We start from the raw sequence: 18,694 nt of genomic DNA, 5'->3' as shown, positions 1-18,694 counted from the left end.
ATGTACTTGACATTTATCTTGCGCCAATATATGTCTACTTTTAGGAAGTGGGAAAAGATATTTATCGATAAGTGGAAACGATGTCTACCAAAGCAGCTCTGTTATTGTATAATCAGAAAGTTTGAAATGAAGTACATGACGCTGAACTCGCATGGTTTCGCGATACCAAGTGAAACTGCAAATTAAGTTGCTGAAATATGTATATGTCTACATCCTGCATAAGACGTGTGCACTGTTACGGGTAATAATGTTTTCAATATAATGTGTTTCTGTGTCTACACAAACGTATGCATACCAAGCACTCTTGCTGTATCAACTCACTGAGCCACCAATTGATATACCCGAGATGCTTATGCTATTTAACACTAAATATTTGTATTTAATTTTATAACCATAACAGGCAGTCTAAATTTCTACAGTCGGCTTTACAAAGAAGGCTTTGAGGAATATCATTGCATTTCAGTAAGCTTGCTTATACACACACACACACACACACACACACACATATATATATATATATATATATATATATTGAGATCAAACACAATATTGCCAAGGAAAGTATAAAAGTTATTAGACCGAATTGGAATGTAAATGTGAAGAAATAAATGTGGGTGAAAAGATAACTTGCCACGGACAGGAACCGAACCTGCGACCTTCGAATAAAGCCTTACTCGAAGGTCGCACACCCTTTCAACACTCTCTTGGAAGGGTGTTGAAGTATAAGAACACCCTAACATTTTGCTGAACACCCTTCGTGTAGGGTGTTCAGCTAACACCCTTTCAGTAGGGTGTATCTCAAAACACCCATGGGGTGTTCCTCTGGCGACAAGCCAGTTTACACCCTTAAGGGTGTAAAAAAATTTACTGTGTAGACATACATTGACAGCCCTAAGTCGTGCTCTGCGTTCGGAGTAGTATGTTGTTGTGGGCGTTGCCGCTTCATCTTACAGGGGTGACGGCTCTTTCAAGATCGTTTTCATTTATTACAAAAAGTGTGTGGTTTGTAAAGCACTCATTGGTCGTCGTCATCCTCTTGGCCTGTAGTGGGTGCCTTGTGTGAGCTGCGCCGACTAACGAACAATGCACAGCAGACCCACCTAGACACTAAGGAGCTCCAAACAAAGAATAGCGAACGTTAGAAATAAATATTTAAAAATGAACCAAGCAGAAACCATACTTGTATCTTCGTCATGCTAACCTACCCTCACTGAAGCTCCCTGAAATGTGATCTGTTGCTGCTGCTTTTTTGCGTCATAAGCATTATTGAAAGAGAACTTCGTGAAGTCAACTCTAGGTGGTGGCTTTATGTCCTAGCGCTCGCATCAAGGTAATGCATAATATATTCAAGCCTAACTTGCCACATCCACTCGTCACGCGTATTCTGCTAGATATTTTTTAACTTGGTATGAAGGCTTACAGCATGTGATTTGCACAAAGCTGATTGAGTGAATTCGTCATTCAGTGGAAGCGTACCGATATTTACCATCGGTATGGCACATTATATCACTTGAAAGCACAGCGACTGTGTTCCTAATTTTCTTAATTCTTTTCACTTTGGAGTCAATAAAGGTTTATTACTGCGTGTAATAAAAAATACTGGTAGAAACCTCGGACAATAATTCATAAATATTTTGTCTTAGAGGTGTTGTGCAAATGTTTTAAATCAACATTCCACATCAAACAAATCTCTAGCAGTATATGCGTGACGAGTACTTTTCTTACTTTGGACTGAAATATAATTGACGAGAGTATTTCAAATGACACTCGTTTTAGCCTGAATTATCTATTGAAATAATACATCTCTTGGCGCATGCCGTGCATATGAACAATGCATGTGGGCACTTCTAGCAAAATTAATAGGCAATGACGCATGTCAATGTAATTGTAATGCGGCTTTATTTTTCGGTCTATCATTACTTTCAATTCAACTATTCCATTGTATTGGCAGACATATTATGAGAGCGAGTTTCACCGATTTATTTTTGTGTCCTTTATTCACTCCAAGGAGAAAAACTTCAAGTTGTTTTAGAAGTATTATGCCTGTGTTGTTCTGCGACAGGTTTTAGAATGAACTGAGATCACTCTTGATGAAGTACATCATCTGTCACTGCATAGATGACTACAGATACCACCTTAGCTCTAGGTGATTTATTTTCATTATTTGTGGGTTGATTAGTGTGACGCGGGGTGAAGATGAGCAGCCAGCTGCGGCACAGAGTATGGAGATTCATTTCGTTTCGTAAGAACTCAACTAAAAGCTTAGTCACTCCTAAAAAAGAACTCTCACTAGAGCTGTTCTTGAACGGCCGTGTTTTTGGTTACAAAAGTTGAGATAATGTTTTTCATGCATCGCTATTTAAGAAACACATGTCCAACGCCGGCCTGCTCAGTGCTCAGAAGCCTAAGTTCCATCTAGCTGGCTACATTTAAAAACAAAGAATCCACGCACATGAGCACATCAAAAAGTAACTTTACATTCATTATTGTTTATATTTATCAGAAAAAACTGCTAATTATAATATTTACCTATGTTCATATATTGACCAAACATAGGATGTCGGAAGTACAAGTTTTTCTTTCAGCAAAAGTGACGGGCCACTCGCATAAATAGTATTGTAATAAAGCCTTGTTTTCTAACATTCCAGTATGATAGGCGCACTGCGGGCCAATTTTTTCCTGGCGCCGACATTGTAGAATGTGACGTCAATTGATAACTGGCTTTTTAAGCGGCTAAGTAAAAAGTGAAAGGTTAAAATAAGAAAAATATCGCAAACACCAGCCATTCTTCAGCTTACAGAATCAAGACGGGCACCATGTTGAGAAATACGTAGAGCTGACTGTACGCAGTGAAACACGCCCACTGCTCTCTTTCAAATGCACCATTTTGCTTCCTTTAGAAATGTGGTTTAGAACGTACAACCACAGCATTTGCGTTCACGATGCTGTGTTTTCTTGCCTGCTCTTCGCAACACTCTTCGAATTGTACATAAAAGTAAGCGAAAAGAAAGATGCGTTTTTAAGAAGCAGGGAACAACATCGCTTATGCTGCATCATTATTGAGAGTGGAAGGTACAAAAGCTAGCTACGGTGAAGACCCGCCATATGGAAGAGACATTCGTGCATATAGAGAATGCACACATTTTCATCTGATAAACAAAGAGTTATTTCCATAGTATAAACAAAAGACGGAGTGATTACCGCACGCACATCCGCTAGAGTTGCTGGTTATAGCTCAATCACTCTGGCGCTCACACCTGTTGAAGGCTGTGTACAAGTGTTAGTGGCGACGTACCGTGGGTGGCTTTTTGCTTGTCGTCAGTATTTTGTCATCTGATAATCTAATATTATATGGTTGCTTCGTTACTGATGATGGAGACAAAGCTGCATGCCTAGGCAGCAATTTTCTCTCGGTATTTTTACCTAAACACAGCTGTAACTAGCATGCAGTTATTAGGAGCATTTTGCCAATTTTCCGTCTGAGCTTAGTGTTAATAGAAGTGAGAAAAAATGAAGAACGTTGATGAAAGCAAATCTAGTGGTCCAGACAAAATTTCTCCACATATACTTAGCCGTTGCGTGGGGCAAATGTTTGTGTACCCATATGCAATTTAGAAGATCTTTAGTGACAGGTATCTTACAACATGACTGCGAAATTGCGCACGTGGTGCCAACACATCAATATAGTTGAAAAAAAAACACTGGTAAGTATAGACAATTATCGCTTGCGTCTATTACTTGTAAAATATACGAACACGTTTCATATGAACAAATATTAAATCGTTTAAACATGCACAAGGCACTCATCGAGAAAGAAGAACACTTTTGAAAAGGACTGTCTTGCATGACACAATTAGTAGAATTTATCACGATGTGATATCTTGTGTAGGTAGTGTAGGACAGGTGTGTACCTAGGTTTTTGTAAAGCCTTTGACACGGTGTCACGTTCAATCTTACTGTTTTATTTACCACCTTACCTATTGATAAGACTGTTTCTATTCAGGTGAAATTCTGCATTTCTCAAAGAAGACAAACCCTAGTGATGAAGTTGAAGTGCACCGAATACGCAGATTTTACCTCAGGGTACTGCTATTATTTTAAATTTATGTTAATGCTATCTCATCAAGATTTTCATATTCTATACGATTGTTTTCTGAATTACGTGCAATGTACAAAATATCCAATCAAAGTGATGCACTAGAACTTCAGCCATAGTTTTGTACATCTATAACTTGCGTATAAAATGAAAAAAAGATTTTGAACATACAAAGAGTGTGTATATGTCGTTTACAAAAAGGATCAAATCATTTCTGTCGTGGTGCCACCTGAAGAATTCACAGAAAAAAGAAGATAGTACATACGAGTACCTGGGTGTGCTACTGTAATCTAAATATTCATAGAGGGCGCGGGTGGACCCTCTCACAACCAAAGCTGGTAGCGTATAAATCTCACTAAAAGAAACTTGTGATATTGGCATGTCAGTTTAAAACTTGTGGCGTACACACTTGCATCAGACCTATCTTGAAATGCGGCTGTGCCGTGCGGGACCCAACTGAGGTAACCTTAGTTGCTGCTCTTGAGCAAATACAAAAACGTGTAGCTGGGTTCGTATTGGAACTGTACGGAAGGAGGGAAAGCTGCAATGCAGTGAAAGGTGAGCTAGAATGGGAGTGTCTTTCTGAACGCAACAATAAACGGAGATGATAATTTCTTTATACGATTTACTATATTAAACTAGATATAAGAAGAAGTTTTATCTACAGAAAGCACACTTCATTTCAAAACGCTTGAATAATAGTTGTAAAATTCTGGAATATTCAGCAAAAAGGAACGTGTATGCCAATTCAATTTTTCCGAAAAAATAAAATTGAAATACGATAACTCTAAAGCAAGTTCATACTGGGAATGAAGATGTATTTTATTCAATGCTTTAAACTTGTACTCTAACCTAATGATGGTGTACTTATTTGGGAACAGAATGGTATTATGTGTTCGAACAAAGGTATATTTCAGTTATTCATGTATGAACAAAGTTTTATTTGTGTACACTCGTATAGTAATTTCGCTTATTGATTTAGGCCCCCTGCTATGAAGCGCTGTGGGGTGTTTGATGAATAAAAATAAAAATAAATAAACAGAAGATCACTTTTGAGGAAGCTTAAGAAGATGGTAAAACAGCTAGGGTAGGAATACATTATTTGCAGGTGACAAGGGGACATCAGAACACTTCATGGTATGTGCCTCAGCAGTGGCGAAACTTGATATTCGCAACGCAGAACTGTTCTTTCCAAGAGAAAATTCGATATGACCAACTGCTGAGTAAATAGACGTATGATTTTATATTTCACCTGGCCCGCATGAACGTTTACAAAGCAGCATCCAAATAGTCACTTTCTCACCACCTGCAGTCAGTAGACGACTATTTCGTATGGCATAGCTGTTAAAGATTTTTATCTATTGTAACATCTCATAGCGATAAGTCATCGTTTGTGCTGTTTCCAGGACATAACTTGCTGAAAAGATAAGTAACCTCTACGTAAATTATATAGGAGTATGTGGTGTGTGATGCTGTTGTCGCTAAAATATAGCTTTGAATCTTGAACAAATTGTGTGCACTTTCACAGTGACTACTGCACATTTTTAAAGACGATAGTCCTTCTTGGGGACCTTCGACGCAAAAAGTTTGTCTGCCTGTCTGTACATTTGTCTGTTAGTTCACTCTTAACGGCATAGAGTACTTGAAACAGTCGACCCATTCGCAGCACCCACCTAAGTTCATGCTTGTGCAATTGTAAATAAAAAGCAATTATTGCACCGGTCTGGGGCACCATAACAACACGTATATATTCTGCATGTGCGTATCTTACTATAAAAAGGCATGTATAAGTAATTTTGCATCGCATGCATGCGATGCAGCGATGCAGGTAAGCAGCGATGGCGTAGTGGTTAGAGCATCCGCCTTGCATGCAAAAAAGGTCGGTGGTTCAAATCCCGTGCACCGCAGTTCCCAACCGGATAAAAAAATCCGCGTGGTGATGGAACTGCATTAAGAGGCCTGGGGTGCGGCTTCACCGGTAACCACCGCCGGGAACGCACTCCCTCAACAGAGAAGGATTGGCCACCCTGGTGCAGTATCTGGCCACTACCTCCCACATGCATACGCCAAATAACTCACGGCCCTAAGTCCCCAGCAGCTGCGAAGCAACTGACCACGGTGGTGGTCAGATCTGCAACGAAGAAGAGGGTGCTAAGAATCTCTGGATCCGGACAGGCCGTCGTTGGAGCCTGAACTTGGCAACGTTTAACGCTAGAACCTTATCTAGTGAGGGAAGTCTAGATGTACTATTCGAGGAGCTAGAGGGTGGTAAATGGGATATAGTAGGGCTCAGTGAGGTTAGGAGAACAGATGAGGCCTATACGGTGCTACAGAATGGGCACGTCCTTTGCAATCGGGGCTTGGCTGACAAAAGAGAACTTGGAGTGGGGTTCCTAATTCACAGAAACGTAGCTGGCAACATAGAGAAATGCTATTGCAATAATGAAAGGGTGGTAGGTATTGTAATTAAACTGAATAGGAGATACATGGTGAAGGTGGTAAAGGCTTACGCGCCTACATCCAGCCATGATGACGCTTCAGTTGAAAGCTTCTATGAAGACGTGGAATCGGCAATGAGTAAGGTAAAACACAGTATACAATACTGATGAGGGACTTTAATGCAAAAGTAGGGAAGAAGCAGGCTGGAGACCAGGCAGTAGTAGATTAGGGCATCGGTGCTAGAAACGCCAGAGGAGAGCTACTAGTAGAATTCGCAGAACGCAATTATTTACGAATTTTGAATACCTTCTACCGAAAACGAGAAAACCGGAAGTGGACATGGAGGAGCCCTAATGGCGAAAATAAGAACGAAATAGACTTTATAATGAGTGCACCCCCAGGCATCGTGAAGGATGTGGAAGTGGTTGGCAAGGTACAATGCAGTGATCATAGAATGGTACGGTCTCGAATTCGTCTAGACTTGAAAAAGGGATGACAGAAACTGATACGCAAGAAGCCAATCAATGAGCTAGCACTGACATGGAAAGTACAAGAATTCAGAGTCTCGCTTCAGAACAGGTACTTGGCTCTTATTGAGGAAACCAACCTTATGCTAGATACAATGAGGGAAACTCTGACGAGTATCATTACGGAGTGTGCAGTGGAAGTTGGTGGCAGGGTAGTTCGACAGGACACTGGCAAGCTTTCCCAGCAAACGAAGAATGTCATTAGGAAGCGTCAAATCACGAAAGTCTCAAGTACAACAGACAAAATAGAACTGGCAGAGCTTTCAAAATTGTTTATTAGGCGTAAAGTATCCGACGTAAGAAGGTATAACATGGAGAGGATTGAACACGCTCTGAAAAATGGAGGAAGCGTCAAAGCAGTGAAGAGGAAACTTGGGATAGGCAAAAATCGGACGTATGCACTAAGGGTCAACGAAGGCAAAATAACTACTAATATTGATAGGATAGTTAAAATGGCGGAGGAGTTTTACAGAGATCTGTACAGTAAACGGGACAACCACGGCTATAATACTTTAAGAACTAGCAGCAGCCCAGATGACACCCCACTAGTAATGATAGAAGAAGTCAGAAAAGCTTTGGAGAGCATGCAAAGAGGCAAAGCTGCTGGTGAGGATCAGGTAACATCAGATCTGCTGAAAGATGGAGGACAGATTGTGTTCGAAAAACTAGCCACCCTGTTTACGAGGTGTCTCCTGACGAGAAGAGTACCAGAGTCTTGGAGGAACGCTAACATCATCTTAAAACATAAGAAAGGAGATGACAAGGACTTCAAGAATTACAGGCCGATTAACTTGCCCTCTGTAGTATACAAGCTATTTACAAAAGTAATTGCTAACAGAGTAAAGAAAACAATAAAATTCAATCAACCAAAGGAACAAGCAGGATTTGGAACAAGCTACTCATCAATCAACCACATTCATACTATCAATCCGGTAATAGAGAAATGCTCAGAATATAACCAACCACTATACATAGCCTTTATAGATTACGAGAAGGCGTTTGATTCTGTAGAAATATCAGCCGTCACGCAGACACTGTGGAATCAGGGCGTCGATGAAGTATATATAAACTTCCTGGAAGAAATCTACAGGGGATCAATTGCTACCTTAGTGCTTCATAAATAAAGCAGCAGAATACCAATCTAGAAGGGTGTAAGGCACGGAGACACATTCTCCCCAATGCTATTTACCACGTGCTTACAGGAGGGTTTCAGAAGCCTAGAATGGGAACAGTTAGGGATAAAAGTTAATGGAGAGTACCTTAGTAACCTGCGCTTCGCCGATGACACTGCATTGCTGAGTAACTCAGGGGAGGAATTGCAGCTCATTATTATGGAGTTAGACAAGGAGAGCAGAAAGGTAAGTCTTAAAATGAATCTGCAAAAAACGAAAGTAATGTACAACAACCTCGGAAAAGAGCAGCGCTTCGAGATAGGTAATAGTGCACTTCAAGTTGTGAAAGGCTATGTCTATTTAGGGAAGGTAATAACCGTGGAGCTGAACCACGAGATTGAAGTAACTAGAAGAATAAGAATGGGGTGGAGCGCATTTGGCAAGCACTATCAAATTATGACATGTAGATTGCCACTATCCCTCAAGAATAAAGGTATATTGGAACCACCTTCCCTCTTCCGTTGTAACAATAACAGACCTTTTGTTATTCAAGACTGCAATTTCTCAGCAATGCTTGTAACTATACGCAGTTTCCATTATCTATCTTTGTCTTGTATGTGCTTGAATTCTTACTTATACATTTTTAGTTGACTTATGTTGCCTTCCTGATTTGCGCATATGACACTTGTTTCTTTATTTTGTCTTTTTTTTCTTGTGTGTTATAAATGTTGTACCCACCCCCTCTGTAATGCCCTACGGGCCCTGAGGGTATTCTAATAAATAAAAAAATAAATAGCAGCTGTAACTTGCCGGTACTTAGCTACAGAGCAGAAACCTGGAGACTTACAAAGAGGATTCAGCTTAAATCGAGGACGACGCAGCGTACAATAGAAAGAAAAATGGTAGGTGTAACCTTAAGAGACAAGAAGAGAGCAGAGTGGATTATGAAACAAAGGGGGGTTAAGGATATCATAGCTGAAATCAAGAAGAATAAATGGACATGGGCCGGTCATGTAGCACGTAGACAGTATAACCGCTAGTCGTTAAGGGTAACTAACTGGATTCCCAGAGACGGAAAGTGGGTAAGGGGGAGACAGAAGGTTAGGTGGGCAGATGAGATTAAGAAGTTTGCGGGTATAAATTGGCAGCAGCAAGCACAGAACCGGGTTAACTGGCGAAACATGGGAGAGGTCTTTGTCCTGCAGTGGACGTTGTCCGGCTGATGATGATGATGATGATGATGATGAAGGGGAAGTAGGTGAGAATGGCGAAGGTACACGTATGGCAGCCGCGTGATATTTAGGGTTCGCTATTTTTATGTATTGAGCACCTTAGGCTCTAGGCTGGTTCGCTGTGTGTTCTCCGTTTTCCGGCGATGCTCATGCAAGGTGCCCACTACAGCAAATGGTGAAGGCACTGACGAATAGGGCCTTTCATATCATTTAATTTTATTACCTTAAAGGTCCCCAGGGGTACATTACATAAGGGGTAGTGGGGTTACAAAAAACGTACAAAAAAGCCATGAATTAGAGAGACCATGAATTAGAGAGACTATGAATTAAGACCAAGCACTTATTTTTTTCATAAATGAAAGCGATCTTAGAAGAGCTCTCAACGCTGAAAGGCGAAGCTGAAACGCTAACAACCTGCTACACCGAAGGCAGAGCTTGGAATGTGCTAGTCATTGTATACGTATTCAGCAAGCAAGCCCTGAAGCGAGAGCTCAGGAAGCAGAGGTAAAACAGCAATGCGGAACAAGCTGCCCCCCCCCCCCGCACCAAACTCCAGGTCGCGTGAAGCGGCGAGCGCACATTGTGTATACTCTACTGGAGGAACGCTGAGAATACTCCCCACCACTATACGTATCCTTCATAGATTACGAGAAAGCCTTTTATTCAGTAGAGATATCACCTGTTCTCCAGACACTGAGGAATCGGGGTGTCAGTGAAACGGATAAAAACTTTTTGAAAAAATTGTAGAGACAATCAGTTGCCACCATAGTGGTCCAGATCGAAAGCGACAGACTAGAGGTAAAGAAGGATGTAAGTCAAGAAAACACAGCCTCTCCAGTGCTTTTTACCGAATGTTTAGAGAAGGTTCTCGAAGATAATACAAAGACAAAGGTTAAAGAATTGAGTCAGTAGAGAGTATCCTAGTAACCTGCGCTTAGCCGATGACATTGCCTTGCGGAGTAACTCAGGGGACGAATAAAAATTCATAATCACTGAACTAAACGGAAAGAGCACAAAGGCAGGTTAAAAATTACTTGGAAGAAGTGAAAGTATTATATAACCCTCGGAAGAGAATAGCGCTTTGAGATAGGTAGCAGTGCACTCGTAGTTGTAAAAGAGTACGTCTCAAAAAGACAGGTAGTAATCTTGCAGCCGAACAGCAAGATTGATGTAGCTAGAAGAATAAGAATGGGTTGCAGCCCATTCGTCAAGCATTCTATAGCCATGCTGGTATATCGCCAGTATTCCTCAAGATGGAAATGTGTAACAGCTGACTCCTCCCGACACTTCACTACAGAGCAAAACCTTGCAGGTTCACAAGGAGGGTTCTGTTCACAATGAGGGCGACACAGTGAGCGCCGGACAGGAACTTATGTGGAACCTTAAGAGACAAGAAGAAAGTAGAGTGAGTGAGGCAACTAGAGTTGAGGATATCATAGGTAAAATCTAAAAGAAATTTACATAGCCCAGGCACGTAGCACATAGGCCGGAAAACCACTAGTCATTGATAGACGGGATTCTCAGAGAAGGTAAAGGGGAGATAAAAACTTAGCTTGACAGAAGATAATATGACGTGCGCGGGTATAGTGTGTTGCGTGCCCAGAATCGAGTTGACTGGCGAGACATGGGAGAGACATTTGTCCTGCAGCGCGCCTAGTTAAGCTGATGAATAGACTGATGATGTATTGCACACTCATTGTTCCCTTCGCTCATGTCAAGGGTGATGCTCAGTGGTTCGCTCAATTCTTAAGAAAGACTTCATAGATATGTGCAATTTTGTTCAGCTGAGTAGCTTCTGGATTGCGTGTATTTATACTGTATTATAACAGACCACTTGCGTTTTGCTCTCTGCAAACTTTTTTTTTCGAAGCAATGTTGCTGGAGCGAAATGTTGGGCTCTTTTAGTCGAAAACCGCTTTCTTGTGATGTGCACGCGATGTCCCTTATAAATTTGAAAGCACAAAGTTATGAAAATAGGATGCTTTATATCACTGCAGTGTAAAGTTTACATTATACAGCATTATTTTCACTGAGCTTGGGCTGCCACAAGTCTTTATGTTGCTAATAAAATTATAAGTTGTTGAAAATGAAGGACCGCTTGATCGAAGTCCAAAACACACAGAGGCTCAGTTCTGATTTTTAGTCATATGTCCGCCACGTAGACTCGTATCACAAGACATTTCCTTCAAGAACTATTTTCATAAGGAAGAGTTTCAAAATCATAAAATGTCAGGGTGGCAGCTTGTAAAAAAGAATAATGAATAATATCTACAGCATGCTTCTCATGCCATTAGTAATAACATATGAAACATTCAACCAGCGAACATGTTTGCAAATTGTGCCTTGTCGGTAATTGATTGACGCTATGGTGTCCTCATGTTTCCCCATTGTTATTACTCTATAGCGCCATGTATAAATACGGAGGCTTCTAGTCCCCAAGCACTTCATCCACCGATTGAACCTCGAAGGAAGTCAACATGAAGCTTCTTGTCCTCTCTCTTGCCTTTATTGCAACTCTAAGCCACGGTAAAGGCGATAAGCGAGTTTGGGCGGATGAAGCGGCAAATGGAGCACACCAAGATGCATTGAAGGTAAAATGAGTTGCTCTGGTTGTGATATTTCTGCATGGAGAAACATATGAGAAGAACATTTTTTTTCGAGTGAGCAGTGAGTGTAGTTTTTATTGTAACAACACCTTATAACTTTTCACAGCACCAAAAATCAACACATCATTTATTGTGTACTGTCAGACAGTTTTCAAACAATCATCAGTAGACTCAGTACTTGAGTTGGTTAAGGTGCAGGCAAGGCTAGTCTGTTTCCGACAACTTTCACGAGGAATAAACTTTTTTCGTTGGCCGACACTTGTTTTTTCAGCGCCTTGTACTTTGTGGTTTGAGTTTATTATTTATTGTGAATTGTTTACATGTGTACGAAATGTAGAGAACGGTTTTTTTATGCACTGATATTGTAATATATGCTTGTTGTTTTTTTCTTTTATTTCGAATAAGATCCGGTGAAAAGCCTGAATAAATATTCCTGTAGAATCCATAACGATTACTACTTCTATATGCATACATTTTATTATTATTTTTAGGTTTTTGTTGTATTATACTAACACAAAGATATAATCATGCCTTAACAACACATCTGTTTAGCGACATGAACGTTACACTGTAATCTACGCTTCCGTAGAAAAATACGCGGACCATTAGCGTCAGTACGCTTTCACCTGAAGTGTCGTCTTACGGCAAGGCGTCTGCTGCCAAAGTTGTTTTTCTGAACAATTGCGTCTGAGTAGCGCTTGCAAGACCATTTCGGGAAATCCGTGCTCTAGACAGCAGACGAATCATGACTTGAGGTGTAAACAGTTACGTCGTCTTGTGCTTCCGGGAGCAGAACTTTTTCACACAAGTGCGGTTCCTTCCTCACTCCCGTTTCACCAATAAGTAATGCACTAGGACAGTCATGGTTGAAAAATGTAATGGTGCATATAGATTTAAATAGAAGGCATTATGAATATACAGAAAGAAAGCAGTATCACTCAAAACGGCAATAACAACATGAGTGCTATATTCGTACGCAGTTTTCTAGATATTCATGAAATCACACTTGAAACGTGATGATTGGTTCGTTATCAAGTACATCCGTCAGAAAACTTATTTCATTATATAATGCAGATAAGATCGTTCAAACGAAACTAACATATATAAGAATGAAAGATTTGCCCACGGTTGACTGAATTTTCTTGCAAATCACGCTTGACGATGCAATAAGCACGTCTCTAACAATTTACATGCCTCTTTTAACTTTCTTCTTAAGATGGTTCATACCAGACGATTCATATTTTCTCTATACTGAATTGATCACGTTTTGGCTATGATGTGGCACAAGCAAGCATGAGTACTGCAGACTATTTATCGCGGAAATTGGCTGAATCCCCCACAAATAAAAATCCTGAAATGGTATACGCTAGTGACATTAGCTCCAGGGTGAAGTTCTGAGGCTGAGATGGTCCAAATGACGTGTTGTGTCTCATGGCTGCACAGAGGTGGCGTCAGTGTTTTTTTTTCGTAGATGCATGTAAACTCAAAACATTCTTTCAATGATGAGAATTTACTGAAACATGAAATACGTAAATAAATGCTTCCGTCTTTCGTGTAAGTATTATGCACTCATGATATTCGTAAAACCATAGTGCGAGAAAACTTTAAAAAGTTGTTCCTTTGCATTTGTCAAAGAAGCCTGTTCGATTATGCCATCTTCTTCTCCGTCTTTTCCATCGTTGCACTAGCTTCAGATGCCCAACGATGCTTTATACAACTTCCGATAACTTTTTCTTTAAAATAGAATATACGCGATCATTCATTAATGTGAAACCACAGCATGTAATAACATAGGAAGGTCATCTGAGGACCACTATTTTATGCCAATTTCGCACTCGACTCTTTTTCCGCCACCATCGAGGCGGTGGCCAACACTCGTATTGAATGAGTCTATTACGTATTTCGCCTTTGAAATTTACTGTAAATTCGCAATCCCTTTTTTCATCTTGCGACCCCAATGAAGGAGATGTAGGCAATCCCTGCAAAATTGAACCTCGTATCTACGCTTCTCGTATCTACGATCACCTTGAATCAAACAACGTCTTCCTCTCTAATCAGCATGGCTTTAGAAAAGGCTACTCATGTGTCACCCAGTTATTCGAATTCACGACTGACCTTTTCTTTAATATGAACGCTAACAAACAAACCGAGTGCCTCTGCCTTGATTTCGCCAAGGCATTCGATACTGTCTCTGATTTTCGTTTAATGTCTAAATTGGCTGCACTCCGTGTTTATTCATTAATCCTGTCTTGGCTACGAAGCTTCCTTTCTTCGCGTGAGCAACTTACGGTGATCAACGATATTTCATATAACCTTGGCGACGTCACAACCGGTGTTCCCCAAGGCAGTGTCATAGGTCCGTTAACTCTTCTAATACACATTATTGATTTGCCCGATAACCTTTCATCTACAGTTAGGTTGTTTGCCGATGATTGCGCCATATACCAAAACAATAAATGTTTTATTGATCATTGCGCTCTCTAAAATGACCTTGACCTAACCTTCCGGTGGTGCGAAACTTGGCAGGTGTCTCTTAACGCCTTTAAATGCAAGTTATTCTCGTTCAACCGAAAGCATACCAATTCAGCGTTTCTCTATAAGATTAATAACACCGTTGTTACAGCTACACCATCTTACAAATATTTAGGCGTTCACCTTACATAGGATCTATCCTGCGCTACGCATATAGCAGCTGTCTCATTGAAAGCCTCTCAATCTCTCGGATATTTCCGCAAAAACTTACGCAATGCTCCTTCTATTGTACGCGCATTATCATATATTACTTATGTTCACCCACAGCTAGAGTATGCATCATCGACATGGTCACCTTATCAAGATTATCTGGTACGTATGTTTGAAGCCGTCCAGAATAGGGCAGCGAGATTCATCTCTGCAAACTACGACTATCATTTAAGCTAATAAAATAATAATGAAACAACACCTTGCGTTTCAGTCGCAGGAAATACGCCGCAACATTGATCTTTTATGTCTGTTTCTTATGTACATTTATAGTATGGAAATTCACTGTACGCCACTTTATGCTCCTGCGTGCATTTTCCGGCGCATTCACAATGCACGTAGTATCATGCGCATTCATGGTCACTCGCAGGCATTTAACTTATCAATGGTACCTCGAGCCATTACATATTGGAACGATCTTACGGATCATGCTGCATCCATTACTAACCGTTAAACGTTTCGTCATAACCCGATTTCGTTGCACTCTAACCTTGTATACCGCTGTTGCACCTTGATTTTTGTAGTATATATATATATATATATATATATATATATATATATATATATATATATATATATATATATATATATTGTTCTGCTTTTTTATTGTTATTTAGTTTGTATACTGACGCCCTCTTACTCAATGCCCTTCAGTGGGCATGCAAGGTACTTTGAATAAATAAATAAATAAATAAATGAAAAGGCTGCATAACTAACTATCAAATAACGTACTAGGAATTAGAATTGTTTAGTCTGAGCTCGAGAATATTTACGTATATTTGATTTCAGCATCTCAAAAAACGGGGTTCGGATGCTTACGACATGGTAAAAGTGACCTATAAGAATGACCCAGTGTGGGGAAATAACCTCAGATGTCTGTATGTTGTATTTGACAACTTCAATGAGGATAAGAAGAGCATTCACGCAATGTTTATGGTTATTAATGATGCTGATGAAATTTAGTAAGTACAACTTTCTTTCCTGTTTGTTATGCGAAAAAGTCAACCCAATATTTCCACGTGGTCGTGACGTGGACGAATCTAGCAGCCTTGAAGTTCCGATGAAACTGTTTATGCAGCCATATTTGTGGGCTGTATAGGGGAAGTTAGATGACAGCAGCACACTGCACTAATGATGGCTAACAGACCATTAGCCGTTGATAAACTGACAAGAAGCAAAACGCGCCGGTGTTTTTACATGTGCCGTTAAAATTTCACTCATATCACTGCCCTTCGCGTAAGTGCTAAAATAATCTCGAGTGTTGACGCTTATGCGCAATCTTGACAGGTCAATATACAATGATCGCAAACCTTCTCAGATATTTGAGCGCTGTATAGGCTGAGGAATGGTAAGGCCTCACGGGTGAAAGCCTGAACAAACGAAATTTTTAAAAAAGAAACATACGTGGAATCATAGAAGTCATGTGCAGATTAAAGTCCCGAAACCTCCATATGTAGAATAGAGACGACGTATTGGAGAGCTCCGGAAATTTTGACCACGTGGGGTTGTTTTTTTACGAGCACCCAAATCTGAGCACGTGCGCCTACAGCATCTTCGCCTCCATTGAAAATGCAGCCGATGCAGCCAGATGTGAACCCGCGACCTGTGGGTCAGGAGACAAGTACTTTGACCACTAGACCACTGTGCTGGGATTGACAACACAGCCATCGAAGCCTTCGAAATCTTGAATTTTTTCACCGTACAGGGCCAACGCGTTTGCATGGGAGGACAGTTTTAGGCGTCGCAACGATGACACGTTGGCCAGCGTCTATGATATCATTTTTTGCCACTTGGTCACTAGATCAATACAAAATTTACTCGAAGACTTCACTGAAAATCTTGAAAACAGCCTTCGCCTAACGCGAACGTAGTTGCTTCGATCCATTGCCTACGTAGTCTTGTATGCACACATTTCACCCGACTGCCCTAGAGTGTGGTCGATTGGTGAATTGTAGCACCTAATGTGGATGTGTTCCTATTTACGTAACAAAAGGAGACACCACGTCCTCGATGTAATATTTTACAAATTGATCTGCAGCAGTGCATTGATAAGTCAAAGATGGGCCCTAGGAAGCCCATGATGCTAAAGGACCCACTGATTCACACTCCTGTCACAAGAAGAAACTCATGGGGCTCCTGGAAGCCTCCTCTGGAGTAATATTTTTTTGATTGACTTACATTTCAGTGTGAATAATTAGACACTCTAAGAAGACAACACTTTTTAATACCCAACCAGCAACATATACCATACCACCTGCAATGTTCGTTGGTAGGGAGCCACTTTTCATTCATAAATCGTTGCTGGCTTCTCCAACACATGTTCGTTTCTACCATGTAATATGCCCAGGAATTGCGTAGCGTGACCTCTCAGGAGAGGTTGCTGCTGCGGTGGCTACATTAAAAAACACTTGCCTCGCGGCCCTTGGACACAAAAGCGCTGATGAGGTATTTGTGCTAGTGCCAAATACTCTTAAACATGCTTTTATATTCAAAAACTTTTGTCCCCCATTTGTACAATATATATCACTCCACTCTCATGATTTTATTAGTTATGTTTTTACCCGCTTTAGCAAGAGGAATTTTAAGGCCCTCTATACAGCCACGCAGTATATTATTGTCAACATTCTGGTCACTGAAATGGCACCCTTTTGCCATCAATTGGCCTCTGCGCCATCAGGCCCTACACATCATCATCGATTGACTTTCATAACTGACTCACTAGGAAGAGCGGCATGCTGTCAGCTTTATGAAAGTTTAGTCACATACAGTGTTGTTTCCGTTAGTAAAAAAGTAAATCAATACCTTACTCGGTACCCAAACATAAAAGCAACACTTCACCGCCCAACGTTACAAGCAAAAATAAATGTAACGCGTAACCGTTACAGTTACCAAAAAAGTAACAAACGTTACCTCAGCTGTTACTCAGCAACAATAAATATCAGTCATTTTCTTTTATGCTGCAGGAACTTTCAGTAAGTACTATATAAAGCTCATACTTATTTTTCACACAATACATCTAAGCCAAACGACGATTTCACCAAAAAGTTGTCTTGACTAAACTTTTTGTCCAAGTGCATTGAACCTTATCAATGCCAAGGACATTAAAGTTAGTTGCCTCTATAGTTGCACGTGATGGCTTCGGTTCCTAGCACATGATGAAGCTGTGTGTTTCAACGTCACATAGTGCACAATATGAGATTCAATCCTAACACCCTGACTTAAATTCTCACAAACTAGCCGAGGTAATTGTTTTCGTAAGAATAAACGCTCTCCGCTTAGGAAGCTTCACTGGAGATTTAACAAATTTAGGCAATTCTTTCAGCTGCTTTTCCTGTCAAAGCAAATGCGCAACATTTGTAGAAGTAAAGAATAGTTTCAATGGCCTATTCGCCTTGGAAAATACTTGTGCATGAACATTTCTCGTTCATTTTAAACGGGTTATTTACCGCCAAAATTTGAAGCGTTTATGCGAAAGTATTCAAGGGTAGCCTCGCTTGCTTGGGAGCTTTTTAACTAGAAACGTTAACAAGAACACAGTCTGCCATTGCTACACGGGCTAAGTTCAGCATGCCAGCAAATTACCTGCTCATTCATGTGGTCAGAAAAAAGGTAGGGCATACCATCGGCAACTTTCGTGTGACGAGACAGATTGGGCCGCAAAAGCCCTTCGTCAGCTTTCTACGCCTCCGCAGCAGAAATAGCTCTATGAGACCTTTTTCCCGGAGAGAAAGATCGCTTCATTTCTGAATGGCTGGCGCAGGTATAAAAGCCGGCTCTCAGATCTGTGCCTGTACCAAATTGTGGTGCTTTCGAGCACAGGGCGACAGCCGCCGCTATCAGAATGAACCACCAGAAAGCCGTCGGTATTGTTCCAAACATTATTGTCAAGCTCTCTGAAACTGTCAATGAGACACCTGCCTTTCTGACCAATGTGGCAGGCTCA

The sequence above is a fragment of the Rhipicephalus microplus genome, chromosome 8 (assembly GCF_043290135.1).
Source record: "Rhipicephalus microplus isolate Deutch F79 chromosome 8, USDA_Rmic, whole genome shotgun sequence".
Classification (NCBI taxonomy): Eukaryota; Metazoa; Arthropoda; class Arachnida; order Ixodida; family Ixodidae; genus Rhipicephalus; species Rhipicephalus microplus.
This window is presented reverse-complemented; position numbering follows the sequence as displayed.